Genomic DNA, 17615 nt, shown 5'->3' with positions numbered 1-17615 from the left:
TATTTTTTTGGACTCAAAAATCACTGCTGATGGTGATTGCAGCCATGAAATTAAAAGACGCTTACTCCTTGGAAGGAAGGTTATGATCAACCTAGATAGCATATTTAAAAGCAGAGACATTACTTTGCCAACAAAGGTCCATCTAGTCAAGGCTATGGTTTTTCCAGTGGTCATGTATGGATGTGAGAGTTGGACGGTGAAGAAAGCTGAGAGCCGAAGAATTGATGCTTTTAAACTGTGGTGTTGGAGAAGACTCTTGAGAGTCCCTTGGACTGCAAGGAGATCCAACCAGTCCATCCTAAAGGAGATCAGTCCTGGGTGTTCATTGGAAGGACTGATGCTGAAGCTGAAACTCCAATACTTTGGCCACCTCATGCGAAGAGTTGACTCATTGGAAAAGACCCTAATGCTGGGAAGGATTGGGGGCAGGAGGAGAAGGGGACGACAGAGGATGAGATGGTTGGATGGCATCACTAATTCGATGGACATGTGTTTGGGTAAACTCTGAGAGTTGGTGATGGACAGGGAAGCCTGGCGTGCTGCAATTCATGGGGTCGCAGAGTCAGACACGACTGAGCGACTGAACTGAACTGAACTGAACTGAACTGAGTGGCTCAGTGGTAAAGAATCTTCCTGCTAATGCAGGAGACGTGGATTCGATCCCTGGGTTTGGAAGATTCTCTGGAAAAGGAAATGGTAACCCACTCCAGTATTCTTGCCTGGGAAATCTCATGGACAGAGGAGCCTGGCAGGCTATAGTTCATGGGGTGGCAAAAGAGCTGTACACGACTTAGCAACTAAGCAACAACAACTTCTCAATAATGGTAGTAGTATTTATTGAGTGCAAACTATGTGCCAGGTACTGTACAAAATGGTTTTACATCTCTTCATCTAATGCTTACAACACATGTATCAGCAAAAAGCCTAAAGCAAAAAAAAAAAAAAAAGCCTAAAGCAAATTTTTTTCCCCAGTATTAGAATCACATGCTTTGGAATGGTAGCTTGTCTATATAGCCAGAAAGAACAGTTGAGATGGGTACATTAATTTATTTAAGTGAATATATATCAATGTCATTTTTTTAAAGGTGCTGACTTGTGTCAGCATAATGAAGCTGTGGAGAACCTTGCAATTGGGCAAATGAGTATATTAAGTTAAAAAAATTCATCAGGCAATAAACATTTACTGAGCCCTACTATAAAGATATTGGTTGGGGTAGGGGGAAACACAAGATAAAAGATATGAGTTTAGCTGGGGAGAGTTTGATCTAGAACAGGGACAGGTCATCAGTAAGCCCTGGAAATCTGTCCATCAGTAGGCTCTCACCCCCTTTATTAATCTCAAGGGGATCACATGAGATCCTCTACAACTGAGTAGTTTGTAAAGGCACTCTCCAAAAAATTTCAATAAACAGCCCACAAAAATCTTATGGTGGTGGCTCTAAAAGTGAACGCTGTTCTGAAGTCAGGTACCTTGCTAAGGAAGGCAGGAAGCTATGTCAAAACACAATCCCCATCCACCTGAGCATGGGCTGTGCTTGGTGATTTGCTCTCAAAGAATATGGTATGACAGAAGAGGGGTGGGGAGTAACTTTACCGTGGAGAAGTCAGGCAAACATACCTCAGCCAGGTGTCCAAGTAAAAATCAACAGTGATATGTCATCTTGATAGCATTTGCACTTGATATGATGTGATGAGAATGACACTTCACCTCTAAGGCCTTCTTACCAAAAATCCATAGCCCCAGTCTAACTCTGAGAAAAATATCAGACATGAATTGAGGGATGTTCTACAAAATACTCGCCAGCACTCCTCAAAACCTTCAAGATGATCAAGAAAAGAAAAGTCTGAGAAGCTGTTACAGACCTGAAGAGTTTAAGGAGATATGACACCTAAATATTAGTGGTAATTCTATAGCTCAAGTGTTCACACTTCTTTAGTGAGACGTACTTCTTCAGTGTACTGGTAAAAGTAAAAGCTATAGGGTTAGCTGGCCCTGGGTTTGAATACCAGCTCTCCTCACTTATTAACTATGAGAACTTGGATAAACTGAAACCCTTTGAGACTCGGTTTACTCCCCTGAAAACAGAAATAAAATCAATAGTTCCAACATCATAGAGTTGTCATCATGCTTGAATTAGTTAATGCTTGTGACATGCTTAGTATCAGGTCTGGCACATGTGTGCATGTGTGCTGAGTCACTTCAGTTGTGTCCTACTCTTTGTGACCCCATGGACGGCAGCCTGCCATGCTCCTCTGTCCATGGGATTCTCCAGCAAGAATGGTAGAGTGGAAATCCCCCCTTTCCTACTCCAGGGGATCTTCCCAACCCAGGAATTGAACCTGCACCACTTACGTCCTCTGCACTGGAAGGTAGGTTATTCACCGCTAGTGCCACCTGGGAAGCCTACTTAGGTCTGGCACATAGTAAACAATAACATGAGTTACTATTGAATTCATCTTTATTTACTTTAGTGAATAGTATGATGGAGAGATTTAAGTTTTATTTTTACTCCTGGTCTTTAACCACTTTGTTCCAGCACTTTCTGAATGATATATCATTTTCTAGCTGATTGGAAATCACTATCTTCACAAAATAATACATCCATATTTTTGTTAGAGACTTTCTATTCTGTTTCATTAATTGGCCTGTTTATTCTTGTGCAGTCAGCACACTACTTTGCAGTATTGTATAGGTTTGTAACATGTTTTATAATTGCAAGTATAAGTACTCTCATTGTATTATTCTTTATTTATATATATAGAGAGAGAAATATTTTTTTTTATTTTCTTGGCAACACTGCATGGCATATGGGATCTTTTTTTTTAATGGCTTGTGGGATCTTAGTTCCTTGACCAGGGATTGAGCCTGCACCCCTTGCACTGAAAGCATGGCGTCTCAACCACTGGAAGGAAGTCCCTGTTCTTTATATTTTTACAGTTGTTCTTATTCAGAATTTATTGGGAAACTTCCATGTGGAGAGCTTTTGTAAGTTTAGAGAAAGGGGTACTGGAACCAGAGGATGTAGTCCCCACACCAAGGTGTAGGGGTGTGTGTGTGTGTGTGTGTGTGTGTGTGTGTGTAGAGAGAGAGACAAAGAGACTGATTCTTCCATTAGCCATTGAAAGTCTTTCATGAATCTTATTCTCATGCCAGGCACAGTGTTTCGTTCTGGAAATACAGACTGAATAAGCCATGGACTCAGCTCTCAAGGAGCCTTCAGTGTAGGACCATGGACAAGTAAAACCGTGGTTCTAATACTGAATCACTTTAGAGGATGCTGTGGGAATACAGAGGAGGGTCATGTCAATGAGGAAGCAATAGTTGACATGAGTTTTGAAGGATATAAGTGAGGTGGTAAAACAGAAGGGAAGTGAAGGCAAGAGGCAGGGGGATACAGTGGAAGGACCCCGTAAGACAGGGCACAGAATGTGTGAAGGTATGTCAACTTATGGAAAAGGACAATCCACTCAATGTGGCTGGAGGCAATGAGGGAGATCGGGAGAGGGAATGGAGTGTATATGGATATACACATCAAACACCAGGATATTTAAAGGACAACTTCACTGCCTAAGTTCTAGCTGATGTTCTTTCTTCTCCCTTAAACTTTCAGCACACCTCATTTTACAAAGATCTATCAGTCCAGATCATCAAGAAAGAGTCATATGATATTTTGTGACATCTATTGTTCATTTTTACTTAATTTTTACTCCAGTGCCTTGAAAGCAGCTTCTAAGTAGATTTACTTGACAGGGATTCCTCTAGATACTAGGAAACAGCAGTGAATAGAACAAAATCCCTGCCCTCATGGAGTTTATAGTTTTAGCAGGAGACGGATAATAAACTAGCAAATACGTAGCTTATTAGATGGCAATAGAGGAGTCTATGGAGGGGAACAGATAAGGGGAGAGGGATAAGGATGTCTATTGTAGTACTTACACTTCTCCACAAAGGTTTTGTGGAGTCAAGTCAAGGCTATGGTTTTTCCAGTAGTTATGTACAGATGTGAGAGTTGGACCATAAAGAAGACTGAGCGCCAAAGAATTGATGCTTTCAAACTGTGGTGCTGGAGAAGACTCTTGAGAGTCTCTTGGACAGCAAGGAGATCACACCAGTCTATCCCAAAGGAAATCAAGCCTGAATATTCACTGGGAGAACTGTTGCTGAAGCTGAAGCTCCAATACTTTGGCCACCTGATGCGAAGAGCCAACTCATTGGAAAAGACCCCAATACTGGAAAGATTGAGGGCAGGAGGAGAAGGGAGTGACAGAGGATAATGGTTGGATGGCATCACAGACTCACTGGACTTGAATTGGAGCAAACTCCAGGAGATAGTAGAGTACAGGGGGCCTGATGTGCTGCAGTCCGTGGGGTCGCAAATAGTCAGACACAACTGAGTGACTGAACAGCAACCTCCCTACCAGGTTGAGTGTTTTCAAGGGCATAGATTAGTTTTTGTTAATCCCTGTAGCTTATGGTCCAGTGTCTGGAATAAAGCACATGTAAGATAAAAACAGAAGAGTAGTATAGGTTAAACCTGGGAAGAGACTGCCTTGTCCAAATCCAATCTCCATCACTAATTAAGTCATGACCTTGGGTAAGGTACTTGCTTGAGTTTCCTCATCTCGAAAATGGAGATATTGATAATACCTTCTTCAGAAGTCTGTTGGGAGCATTAAATGAGAATATATTGAAGAACTTAAAAGAATCCTCCTAAATAGGTAGCACTTAATAAATCATACCTGTTATTAAAGAACAGACTGTGGTATGAGTACATTCTAACAGCACAGACTTTAGGGCAATTAAAATAATTTATTGTTGTTTGAAAAATCTGCTTGTACAAGGTTAGGTCTTCAGATAAAATGTCTTCTTAAATTACACTAGCATATTTTTGTAGCCCAAATGTGTTCTGAGAAGTTTATCTAGAATATGGAGGCATAGGCAGCTGACAGAGACCCTGTTTTTTTTGTGTGTGTGTGTGAGCCCCAGACCCTGGTTTGCATCCAGCATCTCACCAGAGCTGAGCCTCTCTACCTAGTTACTAGGTTTGCAAGTATGGCATTAAAAAGACGATTCTCCAGATTTATTTGGTGATAACACGTTCTGACAGTATTTAGCCTACAGGCCATGTACATTTCCATCATCTCTTCTCAGTAAAGCATTTGCTTGGAGCTGTGTCATATGTCTAGAAATATTGCCTTCTCAACTGTCAACAAAGTAAGAGAGAGTCATTTCTTAAATTTGTCTGGGACGTTGTAGTTTGCAAAGCACTTTCCTATCCATTATCATTCAATCCACAAGCAAACACTCCAGAGAGACAAGGCAGGGTGATCATTTCCACTTAGCAGCTATGGAAACAGAGGCTTATAAGGTTAAGCCTCAGCCAAGTTGGCTGAGCTTCTTCTTACTCGTGATTCTTCTCTCTGCCCTACAGCAGGCTCCCCATGAACTCTGGGTTCCCCCCAAATACTCAACATGTTGTTGTGGGCCCTTTCTCTTGACATTTGTTCATTTATTTTTTCAACTTATCCAATATATCTACCTGTTTAGAGACACAAAATTGACAGTTACACTTTCTTCAGGTCAGGCAAGGCTGACCTCGATCCAGTAGAGCATCACAGGCCCTCTGCCTCCGGACTCTCCCAGTTTTGTCACTGGGGGTGGACACTCCTGGTTAGAGGATAAAGGCTGGAATTTTAAGTGACTCCGAGCAAATCCATAGTTTCCCTAAGTAATAATGGTGATATATAATCTGTTATCATGACACAAATCTAGGCATACTGAGATTCTCCTGGAAAATATACTCTGCTATTTCTCAGGCAGACCAGTAACTTATGTTTTTAATTGGTGGTATGCAATAGATTAAGATAATTTTGCTAACTTATTTTACCATATAAGAATAATAAACAACTATCATCATAAAACAACAAATAAGGATAATAAATAGCTATCATCCTTTTCACACCAAAAAGATAGGAGAGAGAGAATATCAGAATAAGGAACAGCACATTTAGTTCTATGAAGAACTCACAAATCAACCTTGTATCTCTTGTTCTACAGAGATCTGTGTGAAACACTTCATCAGGCATTTGCTCTGGGAGTGGCATTTGGAATCACAGCTCTGGGAGTTATAACACTGTTTGCCCTAGTATCCTTGGCTCCTGCTGTGTTCAGAGCAGGAGAATTCCAGGCCAGAAAGGCATGTGTATGGACTAACAATAAAGTTTCTCTGTGCATCTGAATTGGAGCCAAGACTTGTGAATCATCCTTTCTGGATATTCTACTAAAAGAAGTGAACATGATATAATTAGGTAGCATTTGCAACAGTGCATTTGTTTTTGTACTGGTTGGGACAACATGTTAATCCCAGAAAATCTTAGCTTGGGAATAATTATGGACTCTGCAGTCAGCAGAAGGAAGCACCTAATTTGATGTCACATGTTATGGTGAACCATGAAATTGTTATTCACTGATGAGATCTTGACCTTCCTCTGTGACCAATACTCATTTTTAAATACCCTACTGTGAAATTTAGGTAGACATCATAAGTGTCATTATAAAGTCAAAAATGTATTACTAAAAGAAGGCAAGGGAATAAGAGAGGGTAATAAAGTTTTTGAGCGTTTACTTTGTGCCAGATATATGCAAAGAAACCAAAAATCATTCACAATAAACTTGGAAAATCAATCAGCCATCTTTATACAAGTGAGGAGATTGAGAAGAAGATAGAAAGCTTAAATAAGCTCATATAGCTGGAAAGTGGCAGAGTTCAAATCTATTTGATTCCAAAGCCACACTGTCTACATAATACTACCAGAGAAAACAGAGCCAAGACCTAGAGTTCTGACAACTTTTAGCATGGTGAAATGTAAACAATGAGATTAAAAATACTCACTGGTTAAAACTAGAGGGAAACTTCTTGGACTTGACAAAGAGCATCTATTAAAAAAGCTACTTATAGCATCATACTTAATGCTGAAAGACTGAATGTTAGAAGATTGCTTCTTAGGACTGAGAACAAGACAAGGAATTTTATTCTCACCATTTCTATTAAACAGTTCATTGGAGGTCCTTGCTAGTGCAATAAGGCAAGAAAAATAAACAAAAGGCCAACATATTAGAAAGGAAGACATAAAACTCTTTTTATTTGTAGATTAATAAGATTAGCGAATCTTCAAAGATCTAGAACAAAAATCTACTACAACTAATAAATGAATTTAGCATGGCCAAAGAGTACAAAGTCACTATAAAAAATCAATTATATTTCTATATAGCAGAAATGAGCCAGTGGAAAATGAAATTAAAAAACCAGTGCCATTTACAATAATACTGAAAATGTTGAAATACTACCAGATAAATTTTAAAAAATATGTTAATGACCTATACACTGAAAAGTATAAAGCATTGGTTGGGAAAATTAAAGAAAACCTAAATAAACAGAGATATACTGTGTTCATGAGTTGGAAGACTCAGCGTTGTTAAGATGTCAATTTTCTTCAAATTGAACTATGAACTCAATGAAATACCAATCAAAATCCTTGAAGGCTCTGATTTTTTTTTTTTTTTTGGCTAGAATTTGACAAGGTGATTTCAAAATCTTTGTGAACATGCAACTGTCCAAGAATAAACAAAATAATCTTGGAAAAAAAGAACCAAATTGGAGATTTAAATTAACTGGTTACAAGATGTAAATTTAAATCTATATTAACCAAGACAATATGGTATTGGCATAAGGACAGACACACAGTTCCATGAAATAGGATAGAGTTTCCAGAAATAGACCTACACATATTTGGTAAAATTATCTTTTAACAAAGGTACTAAGGTAATTCAATGGAGAAAAGATAGTCTTTTCAACAAATGATGCTGGAACAACCAGATATCCAAAGAAGGGGGACCACCCCCCTCAAAAACCCTTGATCTTTACCTCACATCACATGCAAAAATAAACTCTAAGTGAATCATAGACTTAAATGTAAATGATAAAAACATAAGAAAAAATCCTATGGCCTTAAGTTAGGCAAAAATCTTAAGATTTTTGGCATTCAGACAGGATGCCAAAACCCAAGCCATACAAGAAAAAAATGGATGAACTGAACTTTATCAAAATTTAAAATTGCTATTCATCAAAAACACTGTTAAGAAAAGTTGAAAGGAAATCTGTAGACTGGGGTAAAATATTCACAATACATATATACAACAAAAGATTTGTATACAGAATATGTAAAGGATATCTACCCTCAACTTTTCAAATGGGCACTTCACCAAAAAAGTTATATAGAAATAACCAATGAGAATATGAAAACATGTTTACCATCATTAGTAAGAAGGGAAATGCAAATTAAGACCACAAGATGCTATCACCATGCATCTATTAGAATGGCTAAAATTAAGAAGATTTTGGTCCCAAGTGTTGGTGAGAATGAGCAACTGGGACTGTCATTCTTTGCAGGTGAAAAAGTAAAATGTTACAATAACTTTGAAAATAGTTGACTGTGTCTTATAAAAGTAAACATACACTTACATTATGATCCAGCAATCCTATTTCTAGGTCTTCACTCAACAGAAATGAAAAAATATGTCTACACAAAAATCTATACACAGAAATTTATAGCAGTTTTATTTATAATTGCCCAAAGCTGGGAATAACCCCAAAGTTCATCAGCTGATGAAATAAACTGATAAGCAAATCATGTGGTCCACCAATGAAATGGAATAATACTCAATAATAATAATAATAAAAGGATCGATTCATACATGCAACAAAATGGGTGAATCTCAAAAACATTTTGAGTGAGAGAATACTTATATGTGAGTAAATTCTGTATAATTCAATTTATATGAAGTTGTAGAACAGGCAAAACTAATCTATAGGGATGAGAAGCAAAAAAAAAAAGTCTTTTCTTGGGTCAAGGGTGGAAAGATTGACTGGAAAGGGACAAAGATAGAAATGTTCTGTATTTTGATTGGGGTAGTGATTACATGGTGTCACTATGTATGTTTGTCAAAATTCATTGAAGTTAAAATATTTATTTCATGTACACTACAGATCAATAATGGATATAAAAAGTAAAAATTTAAATTGATTTTTTTGAATTGAAAATTTTTATTAAGTCCTAAGTGTGACTTTGTTCTGCTGCTGCTACTGCTAAGTCGCTTCAGTCATGTCCGACTCTGTGCGACTCCATAGACGGCAGCCTACCAGGCTCCCCTGTCCCCGGGATTATCCAGGCAAGAACACTGGAGTGGGTAGCCATTTCCTTCTCCAATGCATGAAAGTGAAAAGTGAGTGAAGTCGCTCAGTCATGTCTGACTCGTAGCGACCCCATGGACTGCGGCCCACCAGGCTCCTCCATCCATGGGATTTTCCAGGCAAGAGTACTGGACTGGGTTGCCATTGCCTTCTCCGGACTTTGTACTAGATACTGTATAAAAAGGATTGCCCAGATGCTGTCTCAGGTTGTAAACAAGTGCTCCTTATTTGGAAATGATGGCTGGTCTAGGCGGGTAAATAGAGGAGAAGTATCAGACCAAATAGAAGCATTTGCTCCAAAATTTGATTTTTATTACTAGAGGACAACTTACAATCTTAAATATACCAGAAGAAATAGGTTTTGGAGGCAGAAGACAAAAGTAAAGTCATAGGGATGCCTGTGGAGGAAAAGGGTGAGGCCACAGGAATCCCAACCAATGCTCTAGGAAAGTCATTAGATGCCCCCATCACTTCAATCATGGGAAAATTCCTGAAAGGGCAGGTTGAAAGATATGGTAGAGAGGACATTCATACTCTGGCAGCCTGGCGTTCAGAGTGGATCGCAGTAGGCTTTCTCTCACCTGGGAAAGTAAAAATAGAAACATTGTGTGATGGATGGACCTACTTGCAGGCATCTATCCTAAAGAAATATTTGCATGTGTGTAAGCAGCATGAATGGGAACACTTGTGGAAGCCTTGTTTGTAAAAGATAAAAAAGGTAACAACTTAAATGGGGAATGATATAATAAAGTAAGGCACCCCTGCTCCATAGTAGACCTTGTCAGTGCTCTATCCACCTGTGTTGTCATGTACAACTCTTTGTTACCCCTTAGACTGTGGCCCACCAGACTCCTCTGCCCATGGGATTTTTCAGGCAAGAATACCGGAGTGGGTTGACAATTTCCTCCTGCAGGGGATCTTCCTGACCCACGGATCGAACCCACGTCTCCTGCATTGGCAGGCAGATTCTTTACCACTGAGCCACTCTTTACCATAGAAGCCCACTCTATCTGTAGAACCTGGGATTTATGATGTTTCTGTTATACCCATAGACTTTCGACTGCTAGCATCTGCACCAGTTGTCTGAGGACTTTGGTCACCAGAGCACTCTCTGCCCAGGTGTATGACAAGTCAAAAGTATGGAGAAATTAATCCCTCTCTGAAACAGCCCTTAACCAATAGTAGATGGGAGGTGATGGATAAATGGTAGGCAGCAGTCCATGGGGTCACTAAGAGTCGGACACGACGGAGCGACTTCACTTTACTTTCCCCTTTCATGCATTGGAGAAGGAAATGGCAACCCACTCCAGTGTTCTTGCCTGGAGAATCCCAGGGACGGGGGAGCCTGGTGGGCTGCCGTCTATGGGGTCGCACAGAGTCGGACACGACTGAAGCGACTTAGCAGCAGCAGCAGATGGATAAATGCCCCAGCTCTCTTTGGTTAGAGGGTTCCACACCCAGGTCATACACTGATTCTCAGAGTTCCCCCTGGATTTGAACTCTGATTACCCACAGTGATCACTTGTTTGATAAAACACCTTTCATTGGCTTCTTTCCCTTCCTTGTCTCACTTCTCTATCCCTCTACTGCTATTTTCGGAGATCACCTCTCACATAAAGTACTTGTGATTAAATCCTTGTTTCAGGGTCTCCTTTTGAACACAACATGCTGAAAGAACAAAACAGAACAATAAATAGATAATTATGAAAAGATATCAAAAACATATTGTTAAGTGAGAAAGCATATTGTTATGAAAAGATATCAAAAACATATTGTTAAGTGTTAACATAAAGACTAGATGTGTAGTATAATAGCACATATTTTTTAAATTTTATAAAATTTCTTTTTTTTATTATTGGCTCTTCTGGGTCTTCATTGCTACATGGGCTTTTCTCTAGTTGAGGAGAGCCAGGGCTACTCTCTAGTTGCCGTGTTCAGGCTTTTCATGGCAGTGGCGTCTCTTGTTGCGGAGCACGGGCTCTAGGTGTGAGCTTCAGTAGTTGCGGCACGTGGGCTCGGTAGCTGCAGCTTCCGGGCTTTAGAACACAGGCTCAATAGTTGTGGAGCAGGGGCTTAGCTGCTCCTTGGCATGTAGGGTCTTCTGGATCAGGGATTGAACCCTTGTCTCCTGCATTGGCAGGCAGATTCTTTACCACTGAGCCAGCAGGGAAGCCCAGCACGTATTTTTAAAACACATAAAAATAAAACCATGTATTTCTAATTGTGTGTGTGTGTGTGTGTAAATGTCCATAAAATAGTCTAGTTGGCATGCACATTTAACTGAGCATAGTGGTGACCTCCGAGGAGAGTAGGACTAGACAAAAGTGTTAAGGGAGAATTTTCTTAAATAGAAAACTGACAATTTTAAAACAAGAATCTATTTGTGAATTGTGTTTTTTAAAAATAAGATAAAAAATACTTCATAATGTGATGGATGAGTTCATTTCACTTCAGCTTACGAACCAACTTGGAGCGCTGGAGATGTGGAGAAAAATAGGAACACAGTCTCCGCCCTTAGGGAGCTTCCAGAGCATCAGACAAGTAAACATCTGTAACGCTGTGTGATAAGCACCATGGCGGAACTAAGCACGAGGGGCTATGGGAAGCCAGAGTGGGCCCCAGTCAGCTATCTCTAGAAGAAAACACCATTCCTGCCTCACCTTCCCTGTGGAGAGTTAGGTACACTTCAACCGAAACGACTAGGGCTCAGTCAGCACAGCTGAAAGTGGAACAATAAAGAATTAAGCAAATCAAGTCAGAATAAAGATGGTTTTAATAGAAGGCTTGTGACGTCCCTGGAGGGGTGTCATTTAGGGAGAATTTCAGTGTTTCCAGCACCACCAGGAATCTCCAGTCAGACAATTACATTGGTGAAAGGACCTTGGCCCTTAGAGGGCTACCAGCCAGAGGTCCCACCAGCCTCCCCTCCACACCTCCACCCTGTGCCCTGAGACCATGCCCGCTGAGCAACCTTCTGCCAATGATTTAGTTCCTGTGGAGCATTGCCTAGAGGAAGAAAATCTACTGACATGAGAAGGCAACTATTACAATTGAGTTGTCAGTTACATTTTTTACTGAAAGACAGTCAAGTGGCCTATTTCTTGCCTCTGGGTCTTTATTATGGGGCCCCTTAGCCCAGTGGTTCTAAGCTTGCTGCACACACATTAAAATCTCCTGGGAAGCTTTTAAAAATACTGATACCCAGGCCAAATCCCATATCAGTTAAATGAGAGTGAACACCAGGCAGTGGTCAGTTGCCACATGCCTTAGGAGGCTCTCTTCCCAGGTCCACCTTCAGCAAAATCATATTGGTAGCTTGAAACCAACCATGGTGGAAGTTTTTATACCATGGAAATGGGTTGAAAAATCACTTTTTTTTCTCTTCCTTTCTCAAGACTTGAGTGGCAAACATTTACTACCACGCCACTGAAGCCAGGCATCGGTAATTTTTAAAGATCCCCAGGTGATTCCAATTTGCAGCAAGGCCTGGAAATCAGCCTTCCTCTTTGCCTACACAGTGCTCAGTGTGGTTCTTGAAGAACTTGATTTCACCTGCTATTCTAGGAATGGGTATTTAAGGCTGCAGCTCTCTTTCCAACCTGGGACCACTGTCTTTAAGGGTTTTTTTGCTGTTGTTTAGTCGCTAAGTCGTATCCGACTCTTTGCAACCCGCCAGGCTCCTCTGTCCATAGGATGTCCCAGGGAAGAATACTGGAGTGGGTTGCCATTTTCTTCTCCACCAGATCCTCCCGAACCGGGGATCAAACCTGCATCTCCTGCATTGCAAGTGGATTCTTTACTGTTGAGCCATCAGGAAAGCTCAGTTAGGGCTTTTAGGGAGGACAACTTTTATTCTATTCTGGAGGCTGAACTCTGCAACTTGATATCTTGGGAGTGGGAAGGTGAAAGTTTTGTACAAGGCTCATTGTTGTCCTTTTAGTGAGAAGTATCTTGTCACATTTGGAGTCCAAGCTGAAAATGAATCCATAGGACATTTCCATACAACATTATGAAATATGCTTTATTTTATTGTATGTCCAGTGCATGTGAGTTATACTTTCATTTATTGATTTCAGAAGTCAGAATGATAAAAGGCACCTACAACTGTTAAATATAGCAATTTTATCACATAGTTTAAAACTTTTTAATAAAACGAATTTTAAGATAAAATGTTCATCACTTAGTAACCTGGGAAGGAGAAAAGTGTTGGACGTTGCCTGGTTCTCTTGGCCAAGGACATGAGTCAGGGGTAAGGTATGGTCCTCAGGTTTGGAGTTGGGATGAACATCTCACCTCAGGCCTAAAAGAAAAAGAAGGGTAAGATGAGGCTAAAGTTGTCAGCTATGTGAAAGGGAGCAGGGAGCTTTCGTGGGGCTTAAGCTATGTTGTTGACTTGAGTGGGAGCCTGGCTCTGGGGGAAAAAGGCCCAAGGCTTCAGGGGGCCTGGACAATGTATGAACTTGGATTTGTCTGGCCTTACCTAGTCCCAGCTTCTTACCATACCCCACTTCTCTGAAGAGCACTGGAAATGGAAACACCAGGGGAAAAAATTGATCAGTAAACAAAACATAGAAGTGGGAAGGAAGCTACCTGATTGAGTGGCTCATCTGTGTCAGGCACTGTGCTTGGTCTTTCGTATGTTGATACATGGCCCTATTTAATGCTCTCAGTATCTCTTCAGAGTAGATATTATTTTCTACTTCAAAACAGATGAAGAAACTAAAGCTCAAAAATGTAAAGTGCCCAAAGTCGCATAGCCTCCTCACACAACTCATGAGGGGAGCCAGTTCTTGGAAGAAAGGGAAGATCACCTCCCACTTCCTGCGCATTCTATTCCTGCTTATGCATTCTGATGTCCTGCTTGCTTTTTTAGGCGTTAAGTGCTATCCTGCTGAGTCACTTCCGACTTCTTGTTCATCATGCTCAGCTCCTGAAAATGGAATGAGATGGATAGGGCTGGATATTGTACTGTCTGGTGATGTGTTTAAGGGAAACTGAGTGTCCATCAGGCTGGCTCCACATGGATGGAATGCTGGGGACATGAACTAAGCAGTGACCGAAATGTGTTTCTCATCTGACACATAGGACACTTTGCCTTGGATTATAATGCTAATAATAACCACTCCACTTACTGCCACCCATGAGGAGCCAGGCAAGCCCTGGACTTATGCATTCCATGACTGTCTATTTGAATCATCACAGCAGTTAGAGAAGTCAGGGATCCTCTCTATTTTATGGACAAGGAAATACAGACTAAGACAGGTTAGGGAATTTGCCCAAGATCATACAGCTAGTAGGTGGCAGAGCAGGGATTCAAATCCATAATCTAGATCTGTGCTGTTTCATAAGATAACCACTAGCCACATGATGGATGTGAGAGTTGGACTATAAAGAAAGCTGAGCGCAGAAGAGTTGATGCTTTTGAACTGTGGTGTTGGAGAAGACTCTTGAGAGTCCTTTGCACTGTGAGGAGATCCAACCAGTCCATCCTAAAGGAGATCAGTCTTGGGTGTTCATTGGAAGGACTGATGTTGAAGCTGAAACTCCAATACTTTGGCCACCTGATGTGAAGAGCTGACTCATTGGAAAAGACCCTGATGCTGGCAAAGATTGAGGGCAGGAGGAGAAGGGGACGACAGAGGATGAGATGGTTGGATGGCATCACCGACTCAATGGACATGGGTTTGGAGGGACTCCGGGAGTTGGTGATGGACAGGGAGGCCTGGCGTGCTGTGGTTCATGGGGTGGCAAAGAGTCGGACACGACTGAGCAACTGAACTGAACTAAACTGAACTGAACTAGCCACATTAGGCTGTGTGTGTGTGCTCAGTTACTCAGTGGTGTCCAACTCTTTGTGACCCCATGGACTGCAGCCTGCCATGCTCCTCTGTCCATGGGATTCTCCAGCAAGAATAGTGGAGTGGGTTACCCTTTCCAGGGGATCTTCCCAATGTAGGGATCGAACCTACATTTCCTGCATTGGCAGGCAAATTCTTCATCACTGCTCCACCTGGGAAGCCCCACATGAGGCTACAGAGCACTTGAAATGTAACCAGTATGACAGAAGAAATTGAATTTTTAATTCAGTTGAGATGTGCTATTAATGCAAAATATGCACCAGATTTCAAAGACTTAGTATCTATATTGATATCTATTTTTATGTATACACAATCTTTTTTTACATTGATTATATATTTAACATGACAAATTTTGCATATGTTGTTAGATAAAAAATATTAAATTACAAGGAGAATTAGTTTTTTTAACTTTTTAAAAATTAATTGTTATTGGAGTATAGTTGCTTTACAATGTTGTGCTAGTTTCTACTGTATAGCAAAGTGAATGAGCTATACATATTATACATCCCCTTTTTTTTTGGATTTCCTTCCCATTTAAGTCATCACAGAGCACTTTTTAATGTGACTACTTGAACATTAAAAAATTTTTATGTTACCCTTATTATGTTTCTACTGGACAGAGCTGACCTAAATGACCTAATGGTGATTTAGTGATTTCCCAATACTTTTGATAAATTTTTGGAGCATAAATCTCCAATTTACATACGTTTATTTATACATAATATACATGAACACTACTCTGTATATTATGTACATTATAAAACATTGGCCAAATGGATGCTTTAAAAAGATGAAATAAAAAAAGAGCAGAAATAGAAGTTGTACTAACTTCTTTCTGGAGCCCAGAAAGTGGTGCATTTTGTGCACCACTTAAGAGTATGCACACACCATTTTGAAAACTCTTGCACCAGACACTGAGAGCTCCTTCCTGAAAAAGACTATTAAATACAGCCCCTTTGCTCTAGGCCAGTGCTTCTCAAACTTTAGTGCATGTAAGAATTACCTGGAAGGCTTATTAAACAGATGCCTGCCCCCTCCCCCCACTCCGAGATTCTGATTGAAAGAGAATGAACATATATGGTCAGGAACTTTAAAGTTAGTTAAATTGCACAAATCATACAGCTAGTGAATAGCAGAGCTTGGATTGGCAGCCACTTCTGCTCTCAGAAATGCATACAAATCTTTATTGCTTTCACCTGTTAGACACTGCTCAAGGAACCAGGCTCAAGGAACACAGAGTGGAACAGAGGAGCTTCCTGTCCTGGTCAAACTCAGTAAACAACGAAAATTAAAAGAGTTCTCAAAATAAATAAATAAATAAACAGTTCTCAGTGGTATGAGGTATGTAGTGCCGTGGAAATATTTAACAGAAACACGTATTCTACCATAGGGTTAGGGAAATCTTTTCAGAAAGAAAAGTGAAGACCTGAAGTGTGTTAGAATGGGAGTGGGGAGTGTTTGGAGCTGATGATATGCATGGAGGCAACAAACCATTTGAGGAACTGAAAGAGACTCAGAATGTTTGGAGTATATAAGGTTGTGAAGGGAGGCGGGAACCAGATCCAGCTGGGCTATTTAGACTTACTGACTTTTTCAAGAATAGGGGTGTGGTCAGACTTGTGTTTTTAAGAGATTGCAATGCTCTCAGTGGAGGATGGATTAGAGAAGAGCTATCCTATAGGTAGGGAAAGTGAAAGTTGCTCAGTTGTGTCTGACTCTTTTTGACCCAGGCCAGAGTACTGGAGTGGGTAGCCATTCCCTTCTCCAGGGGATCTTCCCAAACCAGAGATGGAACCCAGGTTCCTGTGATCTCCCGCATTGCAGGCAGATTCTGTACCAGATGAGCCACCAGGGAAGCCCTGTAGACAGGGAGATCGTAATTAAAGATGCTATGCTATGCTATGCTATGCTAAGTCGCTTCAGTCGTGTCCGACTCTGTGCGACCCCATAGACAGCAGCTCACCAGGCTCTGCCGTCCCTAGGATTCTCCAGGCAAGAATACTGGAGTGGGTTGCCATTTCTTTCTCCAGTGCATGAAAGGGAAAAGTGAAAGTGAAGTCGCTCAGTCGTGTCCGACTCTTAGCGACCCCATGGACTGTAGCCTACCAGGCTCCTCCGTCCATGGGATTTTCCAGGCAAGAGTACTGGAGTGGGGTGCCATTGCCTTCTCCGAATTAACGATGCTAGTGGCATGCATTTAGGTAATACCATGGTAACTGCAGAGAAAGGTGTGTGTATGTATGTGTGTGTTTGATAGAAAGTGATAGGGTTAGTCACTCAGTTGTGTCTGACTCTTTGCGACCCCATGAACTCTAGCCTGCCAGGCTCCTCTGTCCATGGAACTCTCAAGGCAAGAATAGTGGAGTGGGTTGTCGTTCCCTTCTCCAGGGAGTCTTCCCGAGCCAGGGGTCGAACCTGAGTCTCCCGCATTGCGGGCACAGTCTTCACCATCTAAGCCACCAGGGAAGCCCATGTGTTTAAGTGTTCAGAAGTGTTTAAGACTTGA

This window comes from Giraffa tippelskirchi, chromosome 3 (genome assembly GCF_054371585.1).
Source record: "Giraffa tippelskirchi isolate mGirTip1 chromosome 3, T2T-mGirTip1v1.2.pri, whole genome shotgun sequence".
In the NCBI taxonomy this organism is placed as follows: domain Eukaryota; kingdom Metazoa; phylum Chordata; class Mammalia; order Artiodactyla; family Giraffidae; genus Giraffa; species Giraffa tippelskirchi.
This window is presented reverse-complemented; position numbering follows the sequence as displayed.